We start from the raw sequence: 7,611 nt of genomic DNA, 5'->3' as shown, positions 1-7,611 counted from the left end.
AAGAGTCAGAATCAGGTGAACTCTATGGTGGAAATGGATGCATGCCATGGATATATATTCACTTATTCAGAGAAATTTTTGCAGAGTTAATCGGTGAACCTTTATTATGACTGCTTAAATAGTATACGGACTCATACAATGTACACACAAGCAACTGAAGTCAGCAATGTGGTCAGTAGTACCAAGACAAGGTTCACAGCATTGTTGTCAAGACAATCTTCTTCACTGTTAGTCCAGGTTTTCTAACAACCTGCAAAGATATTAAAAAAAAATCATGACGCAGTAAACACACCTTATATGGTTCACTTATCATGGCATGATGGGAGCTTGTTTCCATTTGGAATACCCCCTCCGTTTTAAAGATCTTTGGCATTGTGCTCAATTTACCTTCTTTCGGACAGTGCAGAACCCACTGAATTGAAGGATTGCTCCCAACAGAAAATCTATGATATTTCCTAAAAGTCCTGCCATCACATAAAGGAGTATAACCATAGCTGCTTCATGGTCATTCCATTTGAAAATCTTGTAATGAATACAAGAACAAATGTCAACCCAATGACACTCCCTGCTGCTAGAAGTCCTGTTTTTCTCACACCTCCATTTGTGCCCCTTTGGACAGGCTGACGACCATTTACTATTATATTAGTAAATAAATACTTATAAAACAACAAGAAGCAGAGTCTTTTCCCACTATATCAGGTTGGCTATCAGATTATGCATTTAAGACCATGTCTAAGTGATTAATAATAGCAAATTCCTTCTAATAATTTCTTTAGAATCCAAGTTGACTACGTCAATATGATAATAAAGGTAATAAACATCATAATCATCAACCATTTCTTTTGCAGAGCAACTATAAATCATAGTGAGTAGAATGTTAGGTGGATAGTTGCTTTAATTTGAAGTGGATAGTTGCTGTAATTTGAAAAGGGGGACCCGCAGGTTCATTCTCCAGTATAGAGTTTGAGTTCATCTTTAGAAAAACAAGATATCTGGAAAGTGCTCGCTAAGCTTGAACAGGACATGATAAAATGTAGTGTGACTAGAGAAATTACCATTCAAAACAGTAAGTTCATACATCAAATGTGGGAAAAGAATATCCACCTTAAAAGTTGTGATCAACCACGGCTGGTCATCACTAAGAACCCCAATCTCTGAGGACTAAGTGTCACCATTGCAGCAGGAATAGTGACCAATTATACCACCAATTAAGGATGTGATAAGAACTGACTCTTTTGAGTCTAGGCACTTGTCCTCCCATCCAGTCAGGTCCCAAATAATCTCAGACAAAACTGTTGCAATACCACCATTGAATAAAACTTGTATCCTGAAGTGAAGAAATTGGGAATACCCTGTCAAACAAAGTATCAATGATTCAGTATAACCTTGCTACTCTACACGTATGGCAAGTTCTTACCAGGATTATCACTAGATTAAAGTTGAAATCATTCTTCCCGGATATTTCCTCCATTTGTCTCATGAATTAACCACAGAAATTTTCGACTCTGACCCATCAAAATTAGCTCATTTGATTTTTGGCAAATTCTTAAAGTATCACTGTATCAGTATTTCTAAATTTACAAGCCACTAGTCATTTGCTTTTGCTCATAGCATCAAAGCATTAACAATCTTTTAACCCCAAAAAGAAATTTCCACCATAGCATTCACCGTACCATCCTCCCATCAACATCATCAATTCATTGATTGTACACAAATTCAAAACCTTTAACTCTTTCTTTCCTTTTCTTCTTCCCACTTGTCTTTCACAACCAATCAAAATTTTCTCTATTTTTTTATTGCTCAACTGGAATTTGTAAAATAGGAAAAAAAAAAAAAAAAAAACCCATTTGATTAAATTAATTCCTCATTTAGAAAAAATGTAGTTTCATGAATAAAAGGAGAGGTATTACTATTAACATAATTACCAGTTTCTTAAAATCAGCATCAACTTGTTGCTTCTTCTCTTCTCCAACTTTGGTAAGCTTCGATGAAGTAAAGAAGAAGGCAAGTAGCATTGCCCCAAACCTGAAATTTCCATTACCTGAAGATTTTCTCGACACAACAAACAAAGAAATTAAAAAAAAAAAAGAAACTATTCAATAAAGAAAAAAGAAGGGACCTGTATCCGACAGCAAAGTGAAATATAACGACGATAAATCCGGAAAGAGCTCCCGATAAATCGAGAGACTTTCTTCTGTAGGATCTAATCGCGATTAGGGAAGAGATTAACACCGCGATTAACGATTGGATTAGAGTTTTCTCCATCCGTTTTGGCCCTCTGGTACTGTGGATAATAGATTTTGGCAAGGAGTAAAAAGTTTGGCAAATGGACTGCTGATGTTGCTAATGAAGTTCAAAAGAGTCAAACGTCACGACGTAGTCCCAACTTCACTTAAAACAATAACGAAATTGATTAATTTTACAAAACAGCTTACTATTATGGAAAATTTTTTACATCAGAATCCCTGCTGCATCAATTTTTTGCTAATTCTTTACTTCTATTTTTTGCGTCAACAAATTATATAAGGAACGAAAATTTTGCATCCATGCCATGGACAACTGCTTTTGTCTTTTTGAGCCAAATGCAAATGGCAGGTTTTTTTTGGTAATAATATAATGAAGATATCTGCAAATTTAACTTGAATTTAATTATTTAAAAAAAAATTTAAAATATATTTAATTCATTCAAAATTTTATTTTTAAAACATTTTTCAAAAATTTTTAACTCAAAAACATATATTTCATAAAATTTTTTAAAATATACTCTTTCACCACAGATACATTCTTTACCTAATCACCGTTCTCTGTGGTTTTCGTTTCATTACTGGCAGGCGGTGGCTGTTAACTAATTCTCCAATAGACACAAAAAAGACGAGCTTTTTGCCAAAGTGGGATAGTTTAAATTCTTTATTCTTTTAATTTATTATCTATATATTAAAAATATCTCCAAAGATTTAGAAAGTTGAAAGCCATCTAATTTATAAATTTTGTGAGTTTTGAAATATGAGGGATGGTTTATGTTTAACTGTCATTATTTTTTGAGTATAATGGGCTTTAAAGTTTGTGGAATCTTACTATTGTTTATTGAATTTATTTTGAATTTTGTTTGAGATGATTAAGGGTTCAGGATTATCAATACTAACATTTAAGTTCATAATCACTTCAAATGATGTTGTATGAAACATTTTTTAGAGAGCGACAAAGTGAAGCTAATTATTGATCCCAAATGCATTTTTCCTTTATTTCAAATTGTCTAAAGATTATTTTATATTGAAATTGAAAGAGTTACATAAACCAATCCCATAAGACAAAAAAATCCATGTAAAATGCCTAATATAATCCATTTATAGTATTTGATTTTCAATTATGAATTTTAACTTTGATTATATTAATATTTGAAATAATAAATTTTTTAATAAATTAAATAATCTCCTCTATATCTTTAAAAAGATATATATCAAGTGTGAATAGAATTTATAATTGATTTTATATAATAGTTATTGTTATTTACAAAACATAAATAATGAAATTTAAAAAGTTTAAATCTTATCATATCTATAAAAGCTATCCCCATATTCTTAAAAAAAGAACAGCTATTTAATGTCTTTTAAAAGAGATTGAGAGTTGTATTTGGAAATAAAAACATGTAAAAATAAAAACAAGCAAGGCGGAGATGACAAAGCAAGGAAGAAGGCAGTAGACCAAATTACTCAGCCTTCTCATCACTGCAAAACTATTCTTTCTCTCTTCCATTTTAAGCTTTTGTAGAGCCAAAACTCAAATCCTCTTTATTAGCGAGCTTTCGATATGATCAAAGAAGGAAGTAGTCTCCACTTTGATTGTATATTATAAGGAAGAGGCAGATGAAAGAAGGAAATTGTGCTTTTTTAAGAGATCAGATTTTGAAAACTGCATTTTATTTGTAGCATTTTCACAGTTCCTTTCAAGCAAGGAAAAGGAGGATTAATGGTGCCACAAATAGTTACCTAACCAAAAAAATTCTATAGCTAAAGTAAATTTTAGTGTATAGTATAAATAGATTCATAAAATATTTGTTTTTACCATTGGATTGAATTGCTGAACCTTATCATCATCATTAGTCTCCTCATCAATGCTTTCTTCTAGACTAATATTTGGGAAACGCTTCCACGTGCCATTTTCATACTGTCGACAATTGAAACATTGTATCACACCACTTGCATTAAAGGCAGAACCAATGTAGTCTAAGAAAAAGAAAAGTAAATTCACAAAAATTAAAAAAAAAAAGAAATTGGTACATCTATAATCATCATCCGCGCCTTCGTCTGCAAGTCCACAAGTAATGAATAGAGATGATAGAATTGAAAAGTAATGGAAGAGATCTCACCCTATTAGAATTAGTTAAATTAACATATGATTCCATCAATAAACAACCTTTTTGTCCGAAATTCAGCATATTCAAGCTTTTAATAACAACCTTTTTCAATAAGGGTGAGTTTGGATTTTAAAGCAATATTAGTAACGGTTTAATTATTCTCAAAAGTAGTGTCAATCACAAATCACTCAGATGGTGTTTCAATACAGTTGAATAAATGTCGGTCATCAACTGGCCACTTTTGGTCCATTGGTGACCGACCAATGTTTTTATTTCTTCTTTTCATTTTTGTCCTCTAAATTATATTATTATATCAAATTTTGATTATTGTAAAATAATTTTATTAATTTAATATAATAAATAAATTTTATTATATAATATATTAATAAATAATTTAAATAAAATTTATTATTTATTAATAAATTTTTTATTATATATAATTTTTAATCTAATATCTTTAATTGTCATTTTGTATTCCCATTACATTTTCCTTCACCTCCGTTTTTACATCCAAACAAATATTTCACCATTAATTTTAATCTCATTACAATAGTAACAAATCTCACATCTACCGTTGTTTTCAATTTAACTAGAATTAATCTCACCATTTATTCAAATGAACCATAAATTTAAGAACACTTCAAGATTTCATTCCATTCACCTTAATTTCATGACAAATAAAACCTCAAATTCAAACAAAATCTTCATCAAAGCTATGAACTTTATCATAGCATAATCTCAGAACTTACAAATTCGTAATTAGATCTAGCAATCTAAATACGAAACTATGATATAATACAAATAAAATATAAAAAATAGGTACAAAAATGACAGTTTAAAATTTTAACAATAATTATATATAAATTTAACAAAATAAAAAAAATATTTCATATTTTTTTGTGAATACAAATTATAACATAATTTTTATATAAAATACAACACAAATACAAAAATTTTAATATTTTATATGACATAAATACACAAATCGTTAAGTTTATTAATAGCAAAGCATTAAAAAAAAACTAAAAAGAAAATTAAACAAAAAAACCCTAAATTTATATTCATATTTATGACAAATAATCAAATATTTCTTCAAAAGAATTTATCAATCAATTAAATAACTTATAAGAAAAAACAAAAACAACAAAAATGTTACCAAGATGAAAAACAGTGAAACAACAAAGTCAAATGACAGTTCGATCGAACGCATTGTCTAAGCAAATTCAACAGTTATCCCCTGTTGCTTCCATCGCTACCAAAAACTCTCTCAATAAAAAAAACTAATTAAAATGAAAAATTTTAGGGTAAAAGTAAGATTTTTAAAACCAGCTTTAAGGATTCTCATACTCTCATATGATTTGGAAAGCTAGGTTAGCACAATATTTCCGTTAAAAAAAAGGGTTTTCGATTTTTTGATTTAGATCTCCATTTTTGGAAAATGAAAATTTTGACTGAAAATCACCTTTATAATTCTTTTTGCTAGAAGAAGCAACGAACTGTTGTGTTATGTTCTATTCGTGTCCGAATAAAAAAGAATGTAATAAAATAACGTGACAAATTTTACAACAATTAGAAAAATTAAAAATTAAATTATTTTTATTTTATGATCAATGCAAAATTTTCGAAATATTGTAGATTAATATTAATTTTTGTTATTATATTTTAATTTTATTAAATTTATCATTATAATTTTAAATTTATTAATTTTTTAATAAAAATAATAATATTAACAAAATTTTACTATATTAAAAAAACTTATATTAATAGAATATTTTGTAAAATATTTTAATTTTATTAATTTTATAAATTTTAATATTAAATTTTATATAAAATTTTTATTTAATAAAAAACCTGAAATCATTTCATTAAATAAAATTTGTAAAATTTTTAATAAAAATAATTAATGAAAATGAAAATTGAATCAAACCCTATTGTTATAAAGAGAAATTCCATACTCTCTCACAAGATAAATTAAAATTTAATAAATTAAAGTACAAACATATTTTTAAATTAAAATTTAATAAATTATTTTATTAAAAAATTAAATTCAACTAGGCTTAAAAATCCTAAGCCCAAATGATATGTAAACTAGGTTGGGCTTATGGGCTTGAATGGAACTTTCGGCTGAACGGTTACAACAGCAAAATCCTATCCCTATCCCGATTCAAGCACACACTTGTGTGCCCCTGCTCCCAAACGACTTAAAAACAGAGAGTCGTCGTCTTAGCTTAGCCCCAATCAAAATCCCTTGCCTATAAATATCAATCCTTTTTAAACTTATTTCTCTAGGCAAATAGTTTAAGTCAGATCATTTCCATTTCATTTTTATATAAATAAAATATTTAAAAAAAACTTTTGTACCAAAAAAAATTCTATCGAAAAATTCTCAATTAAAAAAAAAAAAAAAACCCTCTTCCGTTATAAACAATATTCTAACCCTTCAACGTTTGTCTAGATTGTTTCTCCATCTTCTTAAACTCGAAAAGATTCAAGGAGGAAAAAAAAAAGAAAAAGAAAAAACCCTTATTGTCTTCAGCCCCAGGTTGGAATACAAGATGCAGATTAAACTGGGACAATAACAAAATATCAAGTACACAACCATACACTACCACAATTGAGTGAAATCTGTTGCCCAAGTTTTAGAGACAACCTTAATGAGGAAATATTCAAAATACTTTGAAAACGTAAAATTATTCAGTACAATTCCAAAGATCCTCATCTCGCAAAATGCAGCTATAGCCTTTCGAAACATGAAGTTCTGTGCAAGCCTAAAAATGATGATATGGATTAAAATGACATCTACTACCTCGTTTAAGGGGTAAAAAAAAAATTAAAATTACCCATATTTGAGAATAAAAATTTTAATATACTCTAAAGCGGGAAAAACTCCAAGAAAGAGCATAGAGCCGATCAATGTCGGAACAAAGACAAAATATGCTAGTTTAGTACATTCATTCATATTCCGGGTGGTTGTATGTCATTTTAACAAGGCTAATTATTTTTTAAGGCTTAATCACTAGAAAGCTCTCATTTCTCTATGAGTTTTTTTTTTTTAACAGTAACATGATCAATTGCAGGCAGTGATTCAACAGCTTGCATTTTGGAGTTACTTACCAAAACAGTAGTAGGATTTGAAAATTATCACCTAAGAACAATTAAAAGAGAACTGCCTGAATTTTGGAGTTACTTGCTTATAACTTATAAGCAAATATGTAAATCTGTAAAAAAGGGGAAAAGCCTCAATCATACCAAAAAGA

General features: G+C 28.8%; 1 pseudogene across 1 annotated transcript; it reads right to left on the bottom strand.

The window, feature by feature from the left end:
- On the bottom strand, nt 1-2,522 carry LOC111300331 (protein PGR-like; annotated as a pseudogene). The gene is made up of 5 exons (XR_016329495.1): nt 2,120-2,522; nt 1,926-2,025; nt 1,105-1,352; nt 388-620; nt 1-250 (listed from the first exon to the last, which is right to left on the bottom strand). The product of XR_016329495.1 is annotated as a protein PGR-like (transcript).
- Between the last annotated feature and the right edge of the window lie 5,089 nt (nt 2,523-7,611).

Source organism: Durio zibethinus, chromosome 18 (genome assembly GCF_047325235.1).
Source record: "Durio zibethinus cultivar Kanyao isolate XHJ-2024 chromosome 18, ASM4732523v1, whole genome shotgun sequence".
Taxonomy (NCBI): Eukaryota; Viridiplantae; Streptophyta; class Magnoliopsida; order Malvales; family Malvaceae; genus Durio; species Durio zibethinus.
This window is presented reverse-complemented; position numbering and strand designations above follow the sequence as displayed.